This window comes from Oryx dammah, unplaced genomic scaffold, assembly GCF_014754425.2.
Source record: "Oryx dammah isolate SB20612 unplaced genomic scaffold, SCBI_Odam_1.1 HiC_scaffold_13, whole genome shotgun sequence".
Taxonomy (NCBI): domain Eukaryota; kingdom Metazoa; phylum Chordata; class Mammalia; order Artiodactyla; family Bovidae; genus Oryx; species Oryx dammah.
The window spans coordinates 20579847-20591224 of NW_024070197.1; the positions used below are offsets into that span (position 1 = coordinate 20579847).

Below are 11378 nucleotides of genomic sequence, written 5' to 3' on the forward strand. Positions count from 1 at the left end.
AAAAAAACTTTAGCTTGTAACAAAGAAGCACATGCGTCCGAAAAAAACTTTAGCTTGTAACAAAGAAGCACATGCGTCCACCCTACTGGTGCAGTGGTTAAACTCCATGCTTCCGGTGCAGAGGGCCTGGGTTCAACCCCTGTTCAAGGAACTAGATCCCACATGCTGCAACTAAAGAACCCACATACCACAATGAAGATGGAAGATCATGCTGCAAGTAAGACCCAACAAAGCCTAATGAATGAATTAATTTTTTAAAAAAAGCACAGGAAAATCTCAACTGAATATTCACCAAATCTCAGAAGGGAGGACTTTCTAAGCTAAGAAGTATTAGAAGTTATTTGTTAGGTTTGGCTGCATACTTTTTTCCTTTACCCTGTTTCATCTCTCTTGTCATCATTCTGCCCCTCTTCATCTCTATCCCTGCTATTTACTGCAGGCCACTGTCACCTCCCACAAAAACACAGCAGGGAACTAAAAACAACAACAATGTAACAAGACAAATACATCTAAGACTCCAACATATACAGATTTTACTCTGGGTGAAATGGGGTACTGCTGGAGAATTTTGATCAATGGAAGGATTATGGTCTGCCTTATTTGATCACAGGTACAGTCAGGTAAGGCTTCCCCGGTGGCTCAGATGATAAAGAATCTGTCTGCAGTGCAAGAAACTCAGGTTCAATCCCTGAGTTGGGAAGATCCTCTGGAGAAGGGAATGGCTACCCACTCCAGTGTTCTTGCCTGGAGAATTCCATGGACAGAGTAATGTCCATAATTGCCAGTCAGGCTATGTTGAGAATAACCATAATGAGTGTAGGTGGAAGCAGGAGTCTGACTGGGGCCATTGCAGTAGTCCCCAGAGATAAGGTGGGTACCTGCACCAGTGTGGCTGTGGTAAAAGTAGAGAGAGAAACGTTGGATTTTAGATATATTTGGGAAGCAGAGCTTACACAATATATTCATGGGCTGGGTATGGAGTTTGAGATAAAAAAAGAGTTGAGTAATTTCAGGCTTTTTCACACAAATACCAGAAAGAATTGAACTGTCTTTACCCAGGATGGGGGAAATTGTGGTTAGGGCAGATTAGGGGTAGAATTTCAGGAACTCGACTTCAGACATGTTAAATTTGACTTGGCTATTTAGACAAGCAAGTGGAGATGAAGGCTAGGCATATAGTGTTTATATAACAGAAAGAAGGAATATGTGAAGAGTCAGAGAAGCTGTGAAGACATTGAGGGTTTAAAATGTTCACACAAAGCAAGATCCTGTTGACTTGAGTCCCACAACCATAGGATCGCGACCCCATGGACTGCAGCCTACCAGGCTCCTCTGTCCATGGGATTTTCCAGGCAAGAATACTGGAGTGGGGTGCCATTGCCTTCTCTGAGGATGATGCCAGTCTTCCTGAATTTCAGACACTGTAGTTGACCTTGACCATTACAGACCAATGGAACATATCCTTTATGGTACAGTTGATGGTGGCTAAAGAATCTGAACATTTTATTGAAATACAATTTACGCATAAGTTTAAGGTATACAACATGGTGATGGTGGTGGTTTAATCACTAAGTTGTGTCTGACTCTTACGACTCCATAGACTGTAGCCCACCAGGCTCCTCTGTCCATGGGATTTTCCAGGCAAGAATACTGGAGTGGGCTGCCCTTTCCTTCTCCAGGGAATCTTCCTGACCCAGGCATCAAACCCAGGTCTCCTGCATTGATATACATATATATTGCAAAATGATTACTATAATAAGTTTAATTAGCATTAATCACTGCATAGTTATAATTTTTATGATGAGAATTTTTAAGATCTCCTCTCTCAAACTTTCAAATATATAATGCAATAGTTCTAACTATAGACACCAGGCTGTACCTACTTATCTTGTAACTAGAAATTTGTACCTTTTGACCACCTTCACCCAATTCCTCTACCTCCACCTGCTGCCTCTGGCAACCACAAATATGTTCTCTGTTTCTATGGGCTTGATTTTTTTTTTAATGTTCCACATATAAGTGAGACCATAGAGTATTTGTCTGTATCTATCTGACTTATTTTACTTAGCATAATGCCCTAAAGGCCCATCCATGTCTCATAAATGGCAGGATTTCCTTCCTTTTTTGGTTGAATAATATTTTGTTATGTCTGTTCATTAATCAATGAACACTTAGGTTGTTTCTATGTCTTGGCTATTGTATTAATAAATAATGCTGCAGTGAACATTGGAGTATAGATATCTCTTTGAGGTAATAATTTCATTTCCTCTGAATATATACCCAGAAGTGAAAACTGCTAGATCATACCGTAGCTCTACTTTTAATTTTTTGAGGAACCTCCATAATGTTTTCCATACTGGTTTGCACCAATTTATATTTCCATCAACAGTAAAAATGGGTTCTCTTTTCTCCACATCCTTGCCAACACTTGTCATCTTTTGTCTTTTTCTTAATAGTCATTCTGGCAGATGTGAAACCATTCTCATTATGGTTTTGATTTTGCATTTCCCTGGTGATTAGTGATGTCGAGCACATTTTCATACATCCATTTGCCATCTACATGCCTTCTTTGGAAAAATGCCTGTTCAGATTCTCTGTTGCTATTGTTTAGTTGCTAAGCTGTGTCCAACTCTTGCAACGCCAGGCTTCTCTGTCCATGGGATTTTCCAGGCAAGAATACTGGAGTGGGCTGCCATTTCCTTCTCCAGGGGATCTTCCCAACTCTAGGATCAAACCCACATCTCTTGTGTCTCCCACACTGGCAGGCAGTTTCTTTACTGCTGAGCCACCAGAAAAGCCCTTCAGATTCTCTGCCCATCTTTAAATTGGATTATTGGTTTTATGCTATTGAGCTGAGTGAGTTCCTTATATTAACTCCTTATCAGATATGTACTTTGCAAATATTTCCCCCCATTCCATAGATGGCTTTTTCATTTTCTTGATTATTTCTTCAGCTGTGCAGGAACATTTTAGTTTGATGTAGTCCCGCTTACTTATTTTTGCTTTTGTTGCTTGTGCTTTCAGTTTCATAACCAAAAAATCATTGCCAAGACCAATACAAGAACTTTCCCCCTATTCTTTCTTCTAGTTTTACAGTTTCAAGTCTTAAATTTAAGCAAAATATATTTCAGCATAATTTTTGTGAATGGTGTAAGATAGGGGTCTGGTTTCATTCCTTTCCATGTGAATATCTAGTTTTTCTAGCACCATTTATTGAAGAGACTACCTTTTCCTTATTAAGTATTGGAACCCTCATCCAGTATTAGTCGACCATACATGCATGGGCTTATTTCTGGGCTTTCAATTCTATTTCATTGGTCTGTGGATCTGTTTTCATGTCAGTATCATGCAGTTTGATTATTGTAGCTTTGTAGTATAGTTTGAAATCACAAAATGTGATACCTCTAGCATTATTCTTATTTCTCAGCATTGCTTTGACTATTCAGGGTCTTTTGTGCTTTCAAACAAATTTTAGAATTGTGTTTTCTATTTCTGTAAAAAGTGTCATTGGAATCTTTATAGGGTTGGCATTGTAGATGGCTTTGGTTTATATGGACATTTTGGCAATATTAATTCTTTTACTCCATGGACACAGAATACCTTTCAATTTATTCATGTATTCAATTTATTTCATCAATACGTTACAGTTTTTAGGGTAGAAATCTTTTACCTACTTAGTTAAATTTATCCATAAGTATTTTATTGTTTTTGATGCTACTGTAAGTGGGTTTGTTTTCCTTATTTCTTTTTCAGATAATTCATTATTAGTGTATAGAAATGATACTGAATATTGTTTGTTGATTTTTTGTTCTGCAACTTTACTGAATTCACTGATGAGTTACAACACTTTTTAGTGGTGTTCAAGATTTTCTATATATAAAACCATAGAAACAATTTTACTTCTTCCTTTATGATTCAGATACTTTTCATTTCTTTCCCTTGACTGATTGCTCTGGCTAGGACTTCTAGTATTATGTCGAGTACAAGGGTGAGAGTGGACATTCTTGGCTTGTTCCTGATTCTTAGAGGAAAAGCTGTCAACCTTTTACCATTGAATTTGATGTTAGCTCTGGACTTGTCATATATGACCTTTATTATGTTGACATGTATTCCTTCTGTACTCTGTTCAGAGTTTTTCTTTGAGAAGATTTTGTATTTTGTCAGATGCTTTTGCTGCATCAACTGAGATGATCATATGATTTTTTATCTTTCATTCTTTATTAATGTGGTATATCACTTTTACTGATTCATGTACGTTGAACCAGCCTTGCAGAGTGGAGATAAATCTCACTTGATCATGGTGTATGAGTCTTTTAATGTGGTGTTAAATTACAGTTTGCCAGTATTTTGTTGAGATTTTTTGCATCTATATTCATCAGAAATATTGGCCTGTAGTTTTTATTTGTTGCAGTGTCCTTGTATGGCTTTGTATCAGGTTAATTCTGGTCTTTTATAATGAGTTTGGGAGTATTCTCTCTTCCTTGATTGTTTTTGAGGAAAAGTTTGAGAAAGATTGGTGTTAATTCTTCTTTGACTTTTGATGAAATTCACCTGTGTAACCATCTGGTCCTGGACTTTTCTTTGTTGGGAATTTTGATTACTGATTCAATCCTTGCTTGCTATTGATCTGTTCAGATTTTCTAGTCTTCATGACTTAATCTTGGCAGGTTGTATGTTTCTAGGAATTTATCGATCTCTTCTAGGTCCTAGTAAAGTAATGCTCAAAATTCTCCAAGCCAGGCTTCAGCAATACGTGAACCGTGAACTTCCAGATGTTCAAGCTAGTTTTAGAAAAGGCAGAGGAACCAGAGATCAAATTGCCAACATCCACTGGATCATGGAAAAAGCAAGAGAGTTCCAGAAAAACATCTATTTCTGCTTCATTGACTATGCCCAAGCCTTTGACTGTGTGGATCACAATAAACTGTGGAAAATTCTCAGAGAGATGGGAATACCAGACCACCTGACCTGCCTCTTGAGAAATCTGTATGCAGGTCAGGAAGCAATAGTTAGAACTGGACATGGAACAACAGACTGGTTCCAAATAGGAAAAGGAGTATGTCAAGGCTGTATATTGTCACCTTGCTTATTTAACTTCTATGCAGAGTACATCATGAGAAACGCTGGACTGGAAGAAACACAAGCTGGAATCAAGATTGCTGGGAGAAATATCAATAACCTCAGATATGCAGATGACACCACCCTTATGGCAGAAAGTGAAGAGGAACTGAAGAGCCTCTTGATGAAAGTGAAAGAGGAGAGTGAAAAAGTTGGCTTAAAGCTCAACATTCAGAAAATGAAGATCATGGCATCTCGTCCCATCACTTCATGGGAAATAGATGGGGAAACAGTGGAAACAGTGTCAGACTTTATTTTTTTTGGCCTCTAAAATCACTGCAGATGGTGACTGCTGCCATGAAATTAAAAGACGCTTACTCCTTGGAAGGAAAGTTATGACCAACCTAGACAGCATATTCAAAAACAGAGACATTACTTTGCCAACTAAGGTCCATCTAGTCAAGGCTATGGTTTTTCCAGTGGTCATGTATGGATGTGAGAGTTGGACTGTGAAGAAGGCTGAGCGCCGAAGAATTGATGCTTTTGAACTGTGGTGTTGGAGAAGACTCTTGAGAGTCCCTTGGACTGCAAGGAGATCCAACCAGTCCATTCTGAAGGAGATCAGCCCTGGGATTTCTTTGGAAGGAATGATGCTAAAGCTGAAACTCCAGTACTTTGGCCACCTGATGCGAAGAGTTGACTCATTGGAAAAGACTCTGATGCTGGGAGGGATTGGGGGCAGGAGGAGAAGGAAACGACAGAGGATGAGATGGATGGATGGTATCACTGACTCGATGGACGTGAGTCTGAGTGAACTCCGGGAGTTGGTGATGGACAGGGAGGCCTGGCATGCTGTTATTCATGGGGTCGCAAAGAGTCGGACACGACTGAGTGACTGAACTGAACTGATGGTTCTTCATAGTAGTCTCATGATTCATTGTATTTCTGTGGTGTCAGTTGTGATGTCTCCTTTTTCATTTATAATCATATTTATTTGTCTATTCTCTCTTCTTTTCTTGATTAGTCTTGCTAAAAGTTTAATAATTTGTGTTATTTTTTCAAAAAAACAATTCTTTTTTTGCCTATCTTTTCTATTATTTTCCTGTCCTCTGTTTCTTTTATTTCTGCTCTAATTTTTATTACTTCCTTCCTTCTGCTAATTTTGGGCTTCAGTCAATGCAGCAGCAGCAGCAGCAGCAGTTCAGTCACTCAGTCATGTCTGATTCTTTGTGATCCCATGCACTGCAGCACGCCAGGCTTCCTCGTCCATCACCAGCTCCCAGAGCTTGCTTAAACTCACGTCCATTGAGTCGGTAATGCTATCCAACCATCTCATCCTCTGTCATTCCCTTCTCCTCCTGCCTTCAGTCTTTCCCAGTATCAGGGTCTCTCTCAATGAGTCAGTTCTTTGCATCAGGCGGGCTTAGTTTGTTCTTTTTCTTTATCCTTGAGGTATAAATTTAGGTTGTTAAATTGATTTCCCCCTTTAATGTGTGCATTTATCATTGTAAACTTCCCTCTTAGACCTTCTTTTGCTATATCCTATAATTTTGTTACATGTGTTTCCATTTTCATTTGTCTCAAGATATTTTAAAATTTCTCTTTTGATTTCTTCTTTGATCTATTGGTTGTTCAGGACTCTGTAGTTTAATTTTCATGTATTTGTAAGTTTTCCAGCTTTCCTTCAGCTATTATTTCTAGTTTCACACTCTTGTGATTGGAAAAGACAGTTGGTATGATTTCAGTTTTCTTAAATTTGCTAAGATTTTCTTTGTGACCTAACATACTCTAGAAAATGTTCTGTGTGTACTCAAGAAAAATGGGTATTCTGCTGCTGTTGTTGGGAATGTTGTCTGCTGGGTCTGTGCTGCTGCTAAGTCACTTCAGCCGTGTCCGACTCTGTGCGACCCCGGAGACGGCAGTCCACCAGGCTCCCCCGTCCCTGGGATTCTCCAGGCAAGAACACTGGAGTGGGTTGCCATTTCCTTCTCCAATGCATGAAAGTGAAAAGTGAAAGTGAAGTCGCTCAATCGTGTCTGACTCTTAGCGACCCCGTGGACTGCAGCCTACCATGCTCCTCCGTCCATGGGATTTTCAAGGCAAGAGTACTGGAGTGGGGTGCCATTGCCTTCTCCAATATAGTGCTGTTAAAATCCAGTTTTCTTATTGATAACTATCTGGATGATTATTTATTGCTGAGAGTGAGGTATTAAAGTTTCTACCTATAACTATGTTACTGTTTATTTCTCCTTTTAGTTCTGTTAGCTTTTGATTTATACAGATGCTCTGATGTTGGATGTATAAATATGTACAGTTGTTATATCTTCTTGATTGGTTTATCTCCTTTAGATCTTGTTTTTTTATTCTATCAGCCATTCTGTGTCTTTCATGGGAGAATTTACTCCATCTATATTTAAAGTAATTATTGGTAGGAAAGGACTTACTGTTGCCTCTCTGTTAATTGTTTTCTGGCTGTTTTGTAGATTCTTTGTTCCTCACTTATATTTCTGTCTTTTTTGTGATTTGATGATATTTTGTAGCTTTCTGTCTATCCTATGGAGAAAGCAATGACAACCCACTCCAGTACTCTTGCCTGGAGAATCCTAGGGACAGGGGAGCCTGGTGGGCTGCCGTCTATGGGGTCGCACAGAGTCGGACACGACTGAAGTGACTTAGCAGCAGCAGCATGTCTATCCTACAACCCAGCCACTCACTGGCTGGGCTATCAGCTTGGGTACCACTGCAAGCTGGGTTGAATGGTGGGCCATACAGTCTCCAAGATGCTCTAGTTAACCCTTCTGGTTAGGTGGGAATGTGGGCTATTCTCATGGCAGGAATATACAATGAACCTGCTTCCCTTTCTGGGTGGGGTGGCAGAACAGGTTCCAAGGATGGCATAGCTTATTGGCTAGGGACTTGAATCAGGCAGAACTGTCCACTGAGTTCTCTGACCAGAGAAGGCCACTGGCTTGGTTTTGCATGTGGACAGAGCTCCTGACTTGGTTCTCTGCTCAGGTACCACTGTAAGTAGGACTGTAGGATGGGTCATGCAACCCTTGGGTACTCCAGCCAGGCCCCCTCGCTGGGCTAGATTGGGGGGTTATATTCAATAGTAGATGGGGCTTCAAATCTGCTTTCCTACCCAGGCAGGACAAGAGAACAAGCTCCACAGCTGGTATGGCCTCAAACGCAGCAGTATATGACTCAGAAGCCCCATGTTCTTCATGTCCATGCCTTTTGTCTCTTCACAGGTGAGATCATACAGATTCTTATTTCCAATTGCCATGGCTTCTTGGTTCTGCATCCTTTGTCTTGGTCATAGAATTTGCCATTTCTCTGGGGCAGGATGAAGGGAATCGTCTGCTATACAGATTCTGCTGTTAGACAAAAACATCATAGACACACTTTAAAATAAATCTTTAAGTATACCAGTATCTGAGGGAGCTTCTTTAAGGTAGTCCTATTTTAAAAATCAGTGACAATTCTATTTTAATGTCTTTTTCACCTTTTTTTTTTTTTTTTGCCAGAGATTCTATCCAAATGTTGAGCCTCCCAAAAACCTATTCATATCCCCAAATAGTAAGGACAAGAAATCTCTCTTTTGTATGGAGTCCTCCTAATACCTTAAAAATGTGTCAGGCAAGTCAAGTAGGCTGTCGGGAGGTGTCAGAGATATAAATGGGCAATTAATCTGACTACAGAGCAGGAATCAGGTGCTAATTATATTCAGCAAGATAGTAAAGATTGAAATGTTCACTGTTATTAAGACCTGGATGAAATAGAAGCTAGATGAAAGGGATCACTTCATATTTAGTAAGAAATTATTTAGTTATTTATTTCCATGATCTCAACTAGTCATTTTGACTGCTGATTTTAAAGTGATTCTCTAAGTTAGAGCATGATCGTTTCTATGAATACTTGCTTATCCCCAAATTATTTTTTTTGATTATCATATTTTATTGATTATATTTTAATAATTAATAGAGATGTATATTACTGGTCTCGCAATAAGACTTCTTTTATTATTTATTTATATTTATCTTGTCACTTAGAAAAATGAGCAATCTATTTTTTTTAATACAGTAAGTCCCCTACATACAAATCTTGAGAACTTTCAAAGATGTGAACGTGTGTTCCGTCAACATCAGATGTGAGTGAAATTGCAGTTTGCCCTCCATCTCCTATTGCTAACGATCCTTCAACTCGATCATATCACACCTCTTCTTCCTCCTCCAGTCAGTAACTTCTTGCTTGTTCACTCAATGCCAGCCCCTGTATGCCAACAGTTGTAGTGTACTACTGTACTTTTCAAGGTACTGTACTGTAAGATTAAAAATGTTTTCTTTATTTTTTGTGTTTGTTTGTTTATGTATTATTTGTGTTTAAAGTTTTATAAACCTGTTACGGTACAGTACTGTATAACCGATTATATCAGTTGGGTCCCTAGGCTGACTTTGTTGGACTTAAGATGGAACTCATTCATGTGTAGGAGACTTACTGTATCTCATTTCTTTTTACTTATTTTTTTCCAGCTTTCTTGAGGTATAATTGACATCAGTTATCTATTTGAACATTTTACATGCCACAAGAGAAACTCCAAGCTGTTTTTTTTTTTCAGGAGCTACAAATGCCCCTGATCCTAAAGAAGAGAATTTTTACAGCACTTCCTTAATTCTTTGGCCACAGCTGAGTCCCCTCCAACTTGGCTTCACATCTCAGCAAAGACCAGCCCCTCCTGGCCATTCACACATGTGCCAGCTCGGCTTAGAGCCTGCTTGCTTAGAGCCTGTCTGGTTGACTCCTATTTGTGAAAGAGAAGAAGCAGACCTTGTCCAAGAGGGGCACTGAATAAAATACCACAGTCAGAGGATTGGGTTCTATTTATTCTTAAAGAGAGAATTAATTAAGGCAAACGTTCTCAGGAAGGCTGTGAGTGTGTAGTTGGGGACTATAGTGAGGTACTCCAAGAACCGGGAAATGAAGGAGGAGAGAATGACCTCAGCGCTAAATGATGAAATCTATAGGAATTGAATCAAAGCTGAACTCTTTAGAGTCAGTTTGTCAAAAGGAAAGTTTCCAGGAATATCTCGAAAAAAGGAAAAAAAAGAGTGTCTCTTAGAAGCATGTCTGGTCCACTCGAGATTAGCAGGGAGAGATTATGAGCGGCCCCTCCAGGCTCTCCCCAGGAATCCTGGCAGCATTCCCCCTGTGAGCAAGGAGATGGAGATGGAGACCACGCCATGTTACCTGAAACAGACAAACTCACTCTCTGCACAGCTGCATGTTTGCCTGGAGGAGGAGAATGTGCAGATCATGTAGACCTAGGCGTCACCCTCCCTGTGAAGGGTCCCTCTCTATCAGTAAATGGGCATGCTGATTTTGTACAACAGTCCTGAGCAGTTGCCTCATGGAACACAGCTCCTGAGAGGTGGAGGCACTCTCCACTTGTTGGCAACACTCAGCTTCCCTCCCTGCAGGGTCCATGGGTAGACCTTGCACTGTGGCACTTCTGCCAGCTGCCTTCTGGGAGGCCTGGCAAGCGCAGGCCAGCCACACACCTCTGCTCCCTGCCCAGTGACAGCCTTGCTGCTTTGCTGCTACTAAGTTGCTTCAGTCATGTCTGACTCTGTGCAACCCCATTGATGGCAGCCCACCAGGCTCCTGTTATAGGCCCAAACGGTGCCCCATAAAGATGCTGGAGTCCTAACCCCCAGTATCTGTGAATGTGACCCTATTTGGAAATAGGTCTTTGCAGATGATCATGTTAAGATGAGGTGATTAGGGTAGACTCTAATCCAGTTTGACTGGTGTCTTTGTTAAAAAGGGAAATTTGGAGGCAAAAAGATGAGGGACTTCCCCGGCAGGCCAGTGAATAAGACTCCGTGGTCCCAATACAGGAGGCCTGGGTTTGATCCCTGCTCAGGGAATCAGATTCCATATGCTGCAATTAAGAGTTCACATGCCGTAACTAAAGATCCCACATACTACAACTAAAAAATCTTGCACACCGCAACTAAGAACCAGCATAGCCAGAATCAATAAATAAAGTTGTTCTTTTTTAAAGGGGGAAAAAAACAAAGAGAAGATGATGTGAAGATACGAGAAACATAGAAGAGGCTCCCAGCCCTTATAGGGAACCAATAGTGATGACACCTTGATTTTTAATTTCTAGCCTTGGAATTGGGAGAGAATAAATTTTCATTATTTTAAGCCACCCGATTTGTGGAACTTTTTAATGGTAGCCTTAGGAAACTAATACACCTAGTACCAGACTCTTTACCAGGGAATTCTGAATTAAAGCTGTTCATTGTTGTTGTTTA

At 40.1% G+C, this 11378-nt stretch overlaps 1 long non-coding RNA gene across 1 annotated transcript in view; it reads left to right on the forward strand.

Moving 5' to 3' along the window:
- LOC120872637 overlaps positions 1-10164 on the forward strand; it is a 223297-nt gene extending 213133 nt beyond the window's left edge. Inside the window, exon 4 of the long non-coding RNA XR_005723300.1 lies at positions 9677-10164. This is a non-coding gene — a long non-coding RNA (uncharacterized LOC120872637). The remainder of the gene's footprint in view (positions 1-9676) is intronic.
- Positions 10165-11378: the final 1214 nt, after the last annotated feature.